The sequence below is a fragment of the Pteropus vampyrus genome, unplaced genomic scaffold (assembly GCF_000151845.1).
Source record: "Pteropus vampyrus isolate Shadow unplaced genomic scaffold, Pvam_2.0 Scaffold129, whole genome shotgun sequence".
Taxonomy (NCBI): domain Eukaryota; kingdom Metazoa; phylum Chordata; class Mammalia; order Chiroptera; family Pteropodidae; genus Pteropus; species Pteropus vampyrus.
This window is the reverse complement of record NW_011888910.1, coordinates 5,089,731-5,105,106: the sequence shown is the minus strand read 5'-3', so window position 1 is coordinate 5,105,106 and position 15,376 is coordinate 5,089,731. Positions and strand designations below refer to the sequence as shown.

Here is a 15,376-nt window from a genome sequence, read left to right as displayed (position 1 = left end):
TTTGAAGTCTATTTTGTCTTATACTAGTACTGCTACTTCTGCTTTTCTCTGAATGCCATTTGCTTGAAATACCATATTGCACCATTTCACTTTGAGTCTATATTTGTCTTTGGAACTGAGATGTGTCTCCTGGAGGCAGCATATGATTGAGTTTTGTTTGTTGATCCAATCTGCAAGTCTGTATCTTTTTATTGGTGAGTTCAGTCCATTTACATTTAGGGTGATTATTGAAATATGAGGTTTTCCTATAACCATTTTATCTTTTGCTTTCTGGTAGCTTGGTGTTTCCATTGCTTCCTTGTCTTTATGTGTCTGGTTTTTGTTTGTTTGTTTGTTTGGTTGGTTGGTTGATTGTTTGGTTTTTGGGTTTCCCTCTGGTCCTTCCTATTTTATGTTATATACTTCAGTTCTGAATCTTTGGCATGTGGTTACCACTATGAATATGTAAAGGATAGTTATATACATATAGTAGTCTCTTTTCTTTTGCATATGCCTTATCTCTAATCCCCTTTGCAAATTTGGATCTTTGAATCCTCCCCTTTTCTGTCATTGTTGTCTCAATTTGTCCCTATGTATGCTGAATGTTCATTACTATCTTGCTATAGTAAAGCTGTTCTTATTGTTTAAGCTTGTAATGTCCTGTTCTTAGTAAGGGTTGCACTCCTCTGCTTTTATCAGCCTGCTAGTCACCTTACTTCTAATTATGTATTTTTCTGTCATTTTCTTTTAGCTGAGCTGACCCCTTTCAATATTTCCTGTAGTGCCAGCTTCATAGTGGAGAATTCCCTCAATTTTTGTATGTCTGGAAAGGTCTTTATTTCTCCTCCATATCTAAAGGAGAGCTTAGCTGGATACATTATTCTTGCTAATAGTTTCTCTCGTTTAATAGTTTGAATATTTCACTCCACTCCTTTCTGGCTTGTAAAGTTTGTGCTGAGAAGCCCGATAATAATCTAATGGGTTTTCCTTTATAAGTTACAGTCTTCTTTTCACTGGCTGCCCTGAGAATTCTGATTTTAAATTATCATTGATTTTTGATATCTTTAATACAATGTGTCTTGGTGAAGGCCTTTTGGGGTTGAGATCATTGGGTATTCTATTGACTTCTTGAATTCCAAGCTCCATCTCATTCCTTAGATTTAGGAAATCCTGGTCATCTATTTGTCTATTTGTCTGAAAATGCTTTCTAATCTCTGCCCTTTTTCCTCCCCTTTCTCTTCATATGATATCAGCTAGTTTTTGTATTTCTCTTTCTTTATTTTTCATTCTTCGGTTTCTCTCTTCTTCCTTCTGATTTATTTCTAGGTTTCTGTTTTCGATATCACTGATCCTTTCCTCCATTTGGTTGATTCTATTTTCCAAGGTTGTTATTTCATTGTTCAACTCTTGCAGTTTGTTCTTTATCTGCAGAAGGTCTATTCATTTCTTTCTGAGAGTTTCAGTTTCTTTGTTAAAGACCTCATTCTGCTCATCTAGTTGTTTTTTCAATTCCTGGAATTGTCAATATGATTTGTGTCAGATCTTATTGAGTTTTTTCAGAAGTACCATCCTGAATTCTCTGTCATTTAAGTCGCATATTTCTAAGTCTGTAAATTTATTTTCTGGAGATTTTTCTCTTTCTTTCTGAGCTGCCTCCTCACCTTGGTTGTTCATGGTGTTTAATGGACTATTTCTCTGCCTGGGCATTAGTGGAAGTGTATTCTGCTTTTCTTCCAGAAAGAAGATTTATTATATAAAGGTCTCTCATTAGCCTGTTGCAAAGAAGGCGTTTTTCTTTTGGTTTCCAGTAGGTGGCGTCTACGCCTCTTCGATCCCTGCTTCATATAAAGTCTTAATAGTGCCTTTTGTTTTCCTTATATATATTCAATCACAGTAGCTACCCTCAATCTCAGTCCTTGTCAGTGTTAGCAACAGTTTTGGTAGCATTTGCTTAGATTCCCCTGGGCCTCCGGTTTTGGTCTTGGAGGATATGAGCAGAGTGACCCTCTGGATTGGGACATGGATGCTGTGGCGCGGCCTAATGTTTTGCAACCATGGTCGGTAATAATCCACTGTTGCTTCTCTGCTGTCCCCATTTCTCTGCTTTCTGCTCTGATCCCTTGGCACTGCCGCTGCATGGAGCTCACAGCTCTTCCAGGCACTGCTGTTCACTGCTGCACCTTCTCCCCTCCCCCTCCTTATGTAGGGAGTTCCAGCTGTGAGTGGTAGCTTGTTTCTCCCAATCTACCTCTTGACTCCTGGGTTTCTGACCTGTGGTAGCTCTTATGCACAGATCTCACGCTTAGATGTGCTGGTGTGCAGGTTGGGTGTTTTTTGTTAATTTTAGATGTTCGTTATTGTTGTTTCAAGGGGAGAGATCTGGAGATATCTCTCAGTCCATCATGTTTCTGATGTCAGTCCGAGTTGATTCTTGTCATATGGCGTGGCCTGTTCTTAGGTAAAGCCCTGTACTGTATACTGCTTTTCCTGGGGCACTGTGTGTGCATGCCTGTGGAATAGTCTGTGAGCCTCCATGGCCTTTGGACCTCAGCTGACAAGAAAGAAGCTCATAGGACAGACAGCTTGACACTCCCAAGGACTGAAGCTAGGCCTAGACTGCCAGGCTATGCACATGATGCTCTCTGGTGGTAGGTCTTGGAATGAGCCATGAGTTTAGTGTGGGCTCAGGCCAGTTTATTTAAGGGACTTGTGTCTTCTTCTAAGCCTGCATGAATGGGGGTCTCCAACTCCTCTCCCAGACTGTTTCTAGACACCTAGCCCAGAAGCTAAGCTAATTTTTTCATGGAACACAGATAATAACAATGACTAAAGTTTATAGAATGCTTACTCTGTGCTATGCACTGTGCTATCTACTTTACATGAAGTGTGTCATTTAACCCTCACAAGTAGGCTATGAAGTGGGATCATTAGTGATATTGTTGCAGACAGATGAAGAATGGAGACCTGCTCTTACAGCCATGTGTCATTGCAGCTGACCTTCCCTTCACATCCTGCCCCAATTCTGAGCGAAGCAGCAGCCACTGGGTCATTGATGATTAATTATTAGTTATTGAGTTGATTTTAAATATAGAAATAAAACTAGGATTAGGACATGTTAACCTATTTTGCCCTAACTTTCTTTAGCCCTGTGTGAGAAAGCTCGATGGCAGGCTGACAGTGCCTTCTAACAAGACCCTCCAAGAGTTGACTAATTGAATTCTTTTGGATGGAGTCCCATGCTAACCTTTTGTGCTGTTTCTGCTGTTTGGCAAATTGCATACGCCTATACTGATGTTGCAACAAGGTGATAAATGCCAAGGAGAGTTCAATGTCTTAGGGCACATGAAACAAAGTGCAGTTATCCTAGAATTGCTTTGTGAGGTTGGTCTTAAAGAAACACAGGTAGAAATGTGTTTACTTGGAAAGATTGGTTAGTGGTTCTAAGAACAAAAATTCTGAAGTGAGGAGCTTTAGGTTATCATCACAGGAAACTGCCTTCTCTCTTTACTAATACTTACACCGTAATTTAATCCTGCCACAGTCAGAAATCAGAAAAGTTGTAGGTATCTTAATTACAGGAAATCTTGTATATCCTGTGCATTTTGACCTTACATAGGATGGGAGGGTGTTTTCTGTTAACTAGCCTTTAATCCTTCTTGAAAGGGCTTTGAGAGTTTGTATCTCTGAGTAGATATATAAGGGGGCAGTTTCTAACTAGTTCTTTTCTGACTTTGTGACTTTAGCACCACGTGCTGTACTTTTATGGATCTAAAGTCCTTGCCCCTCAGATAAGTTTTGCTCCTAAGGATGCATCAGACAAAGACAGGAAAAAGATGGTGGCGCTGTGGGCCCAGAAGCTGAAAATCATCTGGAATGAAGAGTTCACTCACTGCATACCCCCTTGGTACTTTGAGCAATGACGTTCAACACACTCAGCCCACCAAAGAGTGGTCAGATGGGACTGTAGTTAAATAAAACTTCCAGAAAAGTTGGTTGAATATACTTAATGTGTCAGTTATCAATTTTTTGCCTCTCGGCCCTGAATGCCACCTTTAATATTTGCTACATAATGGACAGAATTCTTTTAAGCATTTCTCTTTTAAAGTGAGCATGAAATTAACTTCATTAGTGGGGGGGCGCTTGAGGGACAGGACAGGCCAGAGGAAGAGGCTCTCCGGCAGTTTCCAGTGAGGGCCATAAGTCCTAGGTGTGGTGTCAGGATCCCTGGTGGAGCCTGCCCAACCAAGAACTAAACTTACAGCCACCAACTTATGGCCTCAGTCTGGGAGAACCTGAGCATTGTCCTCCAGAGAAATAACTCCCCATCCCCACCCCAGCCTGCCTATGGCCCAGAGGAAGGATCTGCACAACTGCCTTGGTCCCTGATGGCCAGATAATCTTCTTGCAGATGCTGCTCATCCATCTGTACTCTCTAGGGTAGCTATTGCTCATCCACCAATTCCGGACCAATTCCAGCTTGAGCAAACTAGTAAATTTCTCTAACTTCTATGAGTTGAGCTACACCTGCTCCAACACATCTGAACCCTCCACCATTTGTCCTTCTGTGGATACTGTTGCTCAGCCCAAGGGAATCTTATAGAGATATCTTATATCTTATAGTCACTTTAGAAAAAAATCATAGTTAATAATTGTTTCTATTAAACCTCTCTTATTTAACATAATGTGTGTTCTCTACCTCCTGCTTAGACCCAGACTACTACATTTAATGATGTGAATAAAGGCTTTATGATAAACAATTAACTCAAATGGTAAATAACTTTTATGAATTAGGGTGTTTAATATTTTACACAACAAAATCAAATATTTCTAAGTCTTTAAAAGCTATTCTGAAGATACTTGGGTTCATATATCCATGATACAATCTGGGGAACATACTCTCCACTTATGATTACTTTAAATTATCGATATGATCATAGAGCTAGATTTTCTTCTACTATTACTATACTTTTTTTACTTAGAGGAAGTAATGAGACAATTTATGAAGAAAGTGTTCATTACCTTTAATACTTTTAATACATTCTTGACAATTTATCCTAAAAAAATTATTTTAGAAATCATCAAGTTATATATTGTTTTTAAATGAGAAAAAGAATTCTAAGTATGGGTTGATCAAGCAAATTATGTTGTTTTACCTTGATGTAATGGTACTAGCCTAATAAAAAAAATAAGTACAGTGTTGTGCACAACATATAAAACATGGTCATGAAAAGTGTTGCACATAAGAAATAGTACTAGATAATTGTCAAGAACTGTTCAGGTTCTAGAATTTTACCCTATTTACAAGCTAACAAGTTAGCCTGTTACATCCTTCTTCATGGATGTTGGCAGAAGACATAAGACTTCTGGTCAGAGACCAGAGACTTTATAACTCACAGCAAAAGCAGTAGCTAGAGCTTATCATATCCTTTTATATTAGTTCACCATTTCCCCCAAGACCCATGAAAGCAATGCAAAAAGCCCATCATGGATGCCTTCACACACAGAAGGTTGCATGAGCTTACCGGATTCACAGCTTTTATAGACAGCAGAAGCAAGCCTGCCCCCTGCTGGGGAGACATGTTAACTCATCCATTGAGGTTGCCCACTTCGAACAATCCTGAGAAATAATCCAGGTAGTGAGCACTCAAATATCCTTGGCATACTCAGCAAGAACTTTCAGGGAGCTCAGTGATCATAGTGAATTGCTTTCCCAACAACAAGGTAAATCTAGACATAAGGCATGAAAAAATAAATAAAATTTTTATTAGTGTGGTAACATTTTCTTTAGCATTGTTCTTTGCTTTTGTCATCTTTGTATATATGTATGTACATATGTTCATATACAAACACTGGGCAGAAAATATTGTCTAATATCAGTTTTCAGAAAACTAAGAAAGAGAATTTTTCCTTCTTCCTGCTGCTGCCATCTCTGCTTCTTTTCTTCATCAGAGATGCCTCTCAGATTCTCTCTGTCCTTCCTACAGATCACAAGGCATGTGTATTCTGCTCTGAATGTTCCATGTGGCAGCTGAAGCTCTGCACCTCTCCATGGGGACTCCCTGTGAGATCTCAGCTCTGAAGGCTCTCATGTCCACTAGGCTCATTCATCTGTAAATAATGATAGTTTTGTTTCTTCTTTTCTAACACTTGTTTGCCTATTTGTGTTTTTAGGGAAACTTCCTATGTAATGAATTGGCACTCTTATCTTGTTACTTATCTTGTTATCTTAAAATGAAAGCTTTTAAAGATTCATCATTAAGATGATGATTAGTTATTGAATTTATCAAATATTTGTATGCATATATTGAGACAATCATGCTTTTAACTTTAATCTCTTGATATAGTAAATTTTAGTGATTGCTTTCCTGGTTTTGAACTACCTCTGCATTCCTGAGAAACTTACTTGGCTATTATTTATTATCATTTTTATATCTTGATGACTTCTGTTTGCTAATAGTTAGTTTAAAAGTTTTACATTTATGTTGATGAATTAGACGCACCTTCAATTTTCTTTCTCCTACCGTCCTTGTCATATTTTAGTATGAAACTTAATCGCAAAAAATGAGTTGAGGAGTATAGCCTCTTTCGCTATATTCTAGACTAACTTGATTAAGAATTAAATCATTTGTTCCTTGAATTTCTGGTAGGACTCTCCAGTAAAACCACCTGGATATTAAATTCTGTTCAGTTTTAAGGTTCTTTATTAGATAAAGTAAGCAGAATCTAATCTGTCTCTCCCACTGCATGCAGCTATAAAGCTTGGAGAAATACTTAGAGCAGCTTCTATAGGAGTCTAAAAAAAAGTAAATAGTAGCAGGTAGATTGGGGAAGAAGAACAGAATTCAAAGTACCACCGACCTGGCAATGAGTTTACCATTTTTTTTCTTCAGTACTCCCAACCTGAACTCGACACAGCCTCAAATCCTGAAGCAGATATAGGTTAAAGACAGAAACATCTCCAGAAACTCTGTAGTTCTGGGTTGAATGGCAAGAATGGGAATTCCTAATGTTCAAGGTTAATGTGAAATTCTTTCTTTACTCTGGAAATCCAGCCTACAAGCAGTCCTGCAGTGGCAACAGATAGAGCTTGCAACAGCAAAAACCCTGAAGAAATAAAATCTTCCTCTTCAATCAGTGACACTGTGGTCCCAAGAGGTTAGGACAAAATCCTGTTGCTTTCTTTTCGTTTCTGTCCTCTCATCTCTTGGTTCCAGAAACAGGTGCATTTGTAGAAGCATGTGGCAGAGTGGGGCAATTAAACACAGCTTTCTGTTGGCAGACTGGGAATACAAGTCCCACTGAATCAGAAAGTACTGGGGAGGTAACAGGAAGGGAGAAAGAAGAGTGCAGGAAAACCACATCATAAAGCTGTGTATGAACTCCTGGACTGAAGACTTATGGATCTGGTCTCAATCAGCATACCCCAAACTTTGAGAACTGAACTAAAAGATAAACTTCTGCTCAGGTCACAGACTGGCCACTGGGTGGTGAACACAAGGGACAGATCCAAACAGCAGTGCAAAGGCTTTGAGAATTAAACTGACAAAGGAACCACAGCTCGCTGAAAGCATTTTAGAATTTGTGACCTGAACCCAATTGGGTTGATTACTTGCTAAAACAAAAATAACACTCTCCATGGAATTTAAATAAGACACAGAGTTTCATAACATAATATTTAAACTAGCCAGAAAACAATCCAAAATTACTTGGCATTAAGAACAAGAAAAATCTCAACTTGCATGGGGGAAAAAAATGGAGATGCTAAGATTAAGGTGACACAAAATGTTTGAATAATCTGACAAAGATTTTACAGTAGCTATTACAAAAATTCTCCAATGATCAATCACAAATACTCTAGAAACCAATGGAAAAGTAAAAAGTTTCAGTAAATAAATGGAAGATGTAAAAAAGAAACAAATGGAAATTTTAGGACTGAAAAAATAAAATTACTAAATAATGACTAAAAACTCCCTAAATTTGATGAAGAATATAAACCTACAAATTCAAACCCAAATAGCATAAACTGCAAGTTACACCCAGATATATCATAATAAATCTATCTTAGTGAAACTACTAAAAATTAAAGACACATGAAAATTCTTGAAAGCTACCAAAGGAAAAAAAAAAATGTATTGCTATAAGAGAACAACATTTCAAATGACTACAGATTTTTCATCAGAAACCATTTATTTCAGAAATAGATAGAACTAGAGACAGAAAATCAGTAAAGAGATGAAAAAAATGAAAACTTGTATTTATCATCAGCCAACAGCACATAATTAACACCTATATAACTCTCCATCCAACAATAGCACATTATTTTCAATAACACGTGAAATATTCACTGAAATAGACCATATCCTAAGTCCTAACAAATTTAAAAGATTGAAATGTATTCTCTGACCATAATAGAATTCAACTAGAAATCAATAAAAGATAATAGAAAAATCACTACGCATTTGAAATTAAACAACACATTTATAATTAATCCATGGGTCAAAGAGGAAATCTTGAGAATTAGAAACTATTTTGAAATGAGCAAAAATGAAAATACAACATATGAAAATTTGTGAGATGCAGCTAAAGAAGTGCTTAGAGGAAATTTACAGCATTCAATGCTTAATAGAAAAGAAGAAATAAAATGTTCTTAAATCAATAATCTAATCTTCTACCTTAAGAAATAAGAAAACAAAGCACAAAATATACCCAACAGAAGCAGAAGGAAGGAAATAATAAAGATAGAAGTGAAAATCAATGAATTAAAAACAAAACAATAGAGAAAATCAAACTCAAAGCTGGTTCTTTGAAAATATTAGTGAAATCGATAAATATCTAGAAAGACTGATAAAGCAAAAAAGAATACAGAAATTATTGATGTAATTACTAAAGACTGGATATCACTATAGACTTAATCTAAAACTAATAAGACAATAAAGTAATACTATAAATATCTCTACACACATAAACTTTAGATAAAATTAACCAATTCCTTGAAAACTACAAACTACCAAAATGCGCTCAAGCTGAAATAGATGACTTGAATACTCCTATGACTACTGAAATAATTCAATTTATAATTAAAAGTCTTCTAAACAAGAAATCTCTAAGCCCATATGGTTGTAGTGGTGAGTTTTACCAAGTATTTAAATGAGAAAAAATATCAATTCTATACAATCTCTTCCAGAAAATCAAAGAGGGTACACTTCCCAACTCATTTTATAAGGCTAGCCACTATCATGATAGCAAAAACAAAGACAGGGAAAAAAAGAAAGTTTTAGACCACTATATCACTGTATTTTTTTAACATAAATGCAAAAATCTTTAACAAAAAATTATCAAATTAGATCTAACAATGTATAAACAGCATGACAAAGGGGTTTATCCCAAGCATGCAAGTCTGGTTCAATATTTTATTTATTTGTTTGTTTATTTATTTATTTGCTTCAAATATTATTTACGTATTGAAATGAATAATGTACAGAATAAGATGCACGATTAGCATGGGGGGCGGGGAATAAACGTGAACTTTGGAAGAAATGTGTTTCTAGTGGGGTCTTTGGGCTTCTTTTCCTGATCTGGTTCTCCCATTCCAGTTCACTCTGTGGACGCGGGGAAAATGGTGGGAAAATCCATTTCTTAGCGGGTGACACTGGCCCCAATTTACCAGGAAGAAGGCGAACCCAGAGAGCCGGCGGGCGGCACCCAAGGTCACCGCGCAAGCAGCGCGCGCAGGCAGAGCAGCGCCGCCTGTAGGAGCGCGAGGTCGGGCGCCGGCGCGGAGCCGGAGGTGCACAGGCAGGCGGCGCACGCGTCGAAGGCCACTTCGCGTAGCTCACACAGGTGCTCGGCGCCACAGGCCCGCAGGTGATAGCTGACCAAGTTGTAGACATAGTAGCGCTGCAGCGCGCCCTGATCTCTGGTGATGCGACCCAGCGCCGCGTGCATGGAGCAGGCGCTTGCTTTGGGCATTTGATAGGCCTCGGTCACCTGGTACTCGAGCTCTCAGCCCGCGTCCCCCCTGCTTGTTCGCCTGGCTCAGGTTCACGAAGTAAGACACCATATCCTGCAGGCTCATTGTGTCCCGGTCCTGTTCGAACATCCGATGCCTGGATTGTTGGCCCCATTGAGCACTCCAGGTAATGTGGTTTTCTACAGGGTGACCCCAGGTGTAAGGAACATGACACCGATGGAGGCACCTGCATCCTCATAGAACATCCGAAAGCTGTCGGTGTGATCGTGCTTGAAGAACTGCCCTGTGATGACTCGAAGGTACTCTGGACCAACTTCAAGTACTTCTTGTTGAAGCCTTCCCGGAACCATGCTTTGTTCCGAGTCTTCTCAAAGAATCATGGGGGCACGTGGCCAATAATGTACACCATTTCCCCAGCTTGGGATACATTAGTCAGCACATCTTCCAGCCATTGCAACTGCTGCCCGGGGTCAGCCATACTGGCTGCTCATTGCTACTGTAGTACAGATTGGTGTTGAGGACCATGATTCGCCCAGCCCTGGCGACTTCTCAGAAGAGAAGGCACCTTCTTTGAAGAGAGCGATGGATTCATAACTGAGCCAGGGTCTTCACAGTTCTGCCACCTGATTGTAGATATTGTCGCTCCCTGCTAGGAACTAATTTTGGTGGTGAAAGTCATGATTTACCAAAGCAACTTAGACTTTAGTGCCCAGGGATGCTGCCTGTGTATAACTGTAGATGCCTTGAGAAGGGACTGTGAATCTAGTGTTAAGCAGAGCAGAAGTCAGTGAAATGTCAGGCATTTCCATTAATAGGTTCTGTGTGTATCCACGGGCTGACAAACTCTTAGATGCGTTGTAAGGTTATTGGAAGGTAAGAAACAATGGCTGTGAAGTGCCTGGCACAGGACCTGGCCCACAGCCATAGTTGTCAATGGATGAAGGTTATTCTTCTACATCTTGCTACTGCAGTCCTATGGTGCCAGGCACAGCCTGGAATTCAGGGAATGCTGTGGGGTATCGATGGGCAGGGTCTTACCTGGAAAGATCTCTCAAATGAGCTTGGTCAGGTGTTCTACAATTTTCAGCACAGCCACCTCTCCCAGCCTCTGGTCTGGCACATGAGGCTGTCATCACCTGTCCAGAGGATGAAGTATGGCTCTGGCTAGATCTCCTTCATGGCGATCTAGTGACCTAAAGTGGAAGCAAGTAAAACAAGCTACTTTAGGTGAGATGTAGAATACATCACCCATAATCAGAATGTGATCACAGAGCCGATTTACCTGGAAGTAGTCCACATGTTTGCAGTTAACATGTTTCGAACATTACCAACTTCCTCCAATCCTATGGGAGCAGAATTTGACCCAGAGGAAGATGAATTAACATTGGAAGCAGCCTAGCTTCACCTACAGCTTACTCATGAATTTTTCTTAAGATTTTTAGAGTCTCCAGATTTCGAACCTAATATAGCGAAGAAATATATTGATCAAAAGTTTGTATTGCAGCTTTTAGAGCTCTTTGACAGTGAAGATCCTTGAGAGAGAGAGATTTTCTTAAAACTATCCTTCACAGAATCTATGGAAAATTCTTAGGCTTAAGAGCTTACATCAGAAAACAGATAAATAATATAGGTTTATTTATGAAACAGAGCATCACAGTGGCATAGCAGAGTTACTGGAAATATTGGGAAGCATAATCAATGGATTTGCCTTACCACTAAAAGAAGAGCACAAGATCTTATTACTGAAAGTTTTTGTTGCCTCTGCACAAAGTGAAGTTTCTGAGTGTCTACCACCCCCAGCTGGCATACTGTGTAGTCCAGTTTTTAGAAAAGGACAGTACCCTCACTGAACCAGTGGTAATGGCACTTCTCAAATACTGGCCAAAGACTCAGAATCCAAAAGAAATAACATTCTTAAATGAGCTAGAAGAAATGCTAGATGTGATTGAACCATCAGAATTTGTCAAGATCATGGAGCTACTCTCCCAGCTGCTGGCCAAGTGTGTCTCCAGCCCCCACTTCCAGGTGGCAGAGCAAGCACGGAATTACTGGAATAATGAGTACATTATGAGCTTAATCAGTGACAACACAGCAAAGATCTTGCCCATCATGTTTCCATCCTTGTACCCACTGGAACAAGACAATACATGGCTTGATATACAGTGCACTGAAACTCTTCATGGAGATGAACCAGAAACTGTTTGATGACCGCGCCCAACATTTTAAAGCAGAGAAACTGAAAGAGAAGCTAAAAATGGAAGAATGAGAAGAAGCATGAGTTAAAATAGAAAATCTAGCCAAAGCAAACTGCCAGGTACTATAAAAGAGAGTAATATGAAAATGTCTAGGGTGTTACTTGAATATTTTTGTAAGATAAACATGTGGCTTCATCATGGGAGGAGAGGGAAATCATGTTCACTGACATTGTATATGAAAATATCTGCAGTAAAAAATAATTTTCAACTTAAAAAAAAAAACCTCTCAGCAAGCTTGGAATAAAAATAAATGTCCTCAACCTGTTAAAGAGCATCTAGAACCTACATTTAGCTTTATATTTTCCCCCACAAAATCAGGAATAAAGCAAGGATGGCTACTCTCACCATTCTTCTTCAAAATCATACTGGAAGACCTAGTCAGTGCAATAAGGCAAAAAAAGAAAAGATAAAAATAAAAGCTATACACATTGGAAAGGAAGAAATAAAATTGTCCCTATTTGCAAATTGTATGATTGTTTACATAGAAAATTTAAAAGAATCTACCAAAAAACAAACAACTAACAAAAAACTATCTCCTAGAACTAATAAGAGTTTAGCAAGGTCACAAGAAACAAAGTGAGCAAAGATAAATTGTATTTTTATATACTCGCAAAGTACTATTGTAAACCTAAATTAAAACAATAAAATTTATGATAGACATGACAATGAAATAATATCACAAAACATGTACACAAACTCTATGCTGAAAACTACAAATCGCTGATAAAAGAAACTAAAGTAGATCTAATTAAATGGAGGAAACATCATATTTATGGAGTAAAAGAATCAGTATTATAAAGGTGTCAATTCTTCTGAAATTTATACATACATTTAATACAATTCAAATCAAAATCCCAGAGAACTTTTGGTAGAAATAGGTTGATTCTAAATTTATGGAGAAAGGCAAAGAAACTAGATTAGTTAAAACAATTTTGAAAAAGCACATAATTAGATCCATACTGCTCAATTTTAAGATTCACTGTAATGAACACAGTGTGATATTAGCAAATGAATAGATACAAGATCAATGAAAGTGTAGAGAGAAAGAGGAATAGAATCACACAGTACAGATAACTGATTTTTAGCCTTTTAATAATTAATACACTTGGTTTTAGAACAGTTTAGATTTATAGAAAAATTAAACAGATAGGACAGAGTTTCCATATACTCCCTGCATACAGTTTCCCCTATTCTCTCATATTAGTGTGGCACATTTGTTATAATTAATGAATGAATATTGATACATTATTATTAAAGTCTGTAGTTTATTTAGATTACCTTGGTTTTTACTTAATGTCTTTTTTTTTCTGTTCCAAGATCCATCCATGACACCAAGTAACATTTAGCTTTCATGTCTTAGGCTCTTCTTATTTCTGACAATTTCTCAGAGATTCTTATTTTTGATGACCTTGACAGTTTTAAAGAATACTGGTCAGGTATCTCAATGTCCCTTTAATGGAATGTGCTTGATATTTCTTATGGTTAGACGGTAGTTATGGGTTTATGGAAGGAGAACACAGAGGGAAAATGCTGATATAGGAAAGAGGCATGAGAACTAAATAATAAACAAAGCTGTATTCAGAACCTACAATGTGCTGCTAGAACAAAGAAAATTGCTGCAAGGATTACTAACATACCATAATAAGAAACAAGAGTCTTTAAATAATACTCTACAAAATAAACCGAACCATTCATTCCCCATGGCCAGACCATGGGAAACCTGTAGAACAAAGACTGAAATTGCTAGCATACCTTTAACATTGCATGGTATGGACCATGAAAGGAAAACAGGAAAACGAAGTGTTTAGGAGAGTTTGGAGAAACATGATGGAGTAAGAGACATCCCCAGATCTCTCAACAATAAGCTGAACATCTAAAACTCAACAAAAAACACCCAAACTGCACACCAGCACGTCTGAGCTGGGATCTGCACATAAGAGCTACCACAGGTCAGAACCCCAGGAGTTGGGCAGTAGACTGAGAGAAACAAAGATGCTGCTTCTCACAGCCAGAGCGCCCTGTAGGAGGAGAGGGAAGGCAGAAAGTACAGTGACTTCTTGAACAGCCCGGCCTGGGAGAGCTGTGAGCTCCACGTGGCCGGTAGCAGGGCCCAGTCATCAGGGCAGAAAGCAAGAGAAGTGGAACAGCAGAGAAACAACAGTTGATTTTTACAGGCCGTGGTTGCAAAACACCAGGCTGAGCCACAGCCTCCATCCACCAACCCAGAGGGCCCTTCCCCCCATATCCTCCGAGATCGAACACTGCGGAGCCCCAGGAGAATCTGAGCAAATGCTACCAAAATGATCGCTAACACTGACAGGGAGTGAGACTGAGAGTAGCAAGCATGATTAAACATCTATTAGTAAATGAAAAAGCATTATTAAGGCTTTAGATAAAGCAGGGATCCAAGAGGCTTAGACACTTCTGGAAACCAAAAGAAAAACACCTTCTTTGCAACAGGCTAAAGAGAGACTTTTATATAATAGATTTTCTTTCTGGAAGAAAAGCAGAATACACTTCCATTAAGGCCCAGGTGGAGAAATAGTCCATTAAACACCATGAAAAACCAAGATGACAAAGCAGCTCAGAAAGAAAGAAAAAAATTTCCAGAAAATAGGCTTACAGACATAGAAATATGTGAACTTAAAAGATGGAGAATTCAGGATGGTACTTCTGAAAAAACTCAATGAGATCCAAAACAACTCGAATCAACAATTTCAGGAACTGAAAAAACAACTAGATGAGCAGAATGAGTTCTTCAGCAAAAAGGTTGAAACTCTCAAAAGAACAGAATAGAACTTCTGGAAATTAAAAACACACTGACAAAGATGAAGAATGAAATAGCAAGCTTGGGAAAGTGAGTCTACCAAATGGAGGAAAAGATCAGTGATATCAAAGACAAAAATCTAGAAATAAATCAGAAGGAAGAAGAGAGAAACCAAGGAATAAAAAATAATGGAAGAGAAATGCAAGAACTAACTGATACCACCAAGAGAGGAAACATAGGAATAATGGGCATTCTCAAAGGGGAGGAAAAGGAGCAGGGATTAGAAAGCATTTTCAGACAAATAGTTCGCAAGAATTCCTCAAAGCTAAGGAATGAGCTAGAGCTTGGAATTCAAGAAGTCAAGAGAACAACCAATTACCTCAACCCAAAAAGGCCTTCACCAAG

The 15,376-nt window shown here is 38.5% G+C and overlaps 2 pseudogenes; one reads left to right on the top strand and one right to left on the bottom strand.

The window, feature by feature from the left end:
- Window positions 1–9,687: 9,687 nt before the first annotated feature.
- LOC105296796 lies at window positions 9,688–11,128 on the bottom strand (annotated as a pseudogene).
- Window positions 11,129–11,133: 5 nt separating this feature from the next.
- Window positions 11,134–12,273, top strand: LOC105296795 (annotated as a pseudogene).
- The last annotated feature ends 3,103 nt before the right edge of the window (window positions 12,274–15,376 follow it).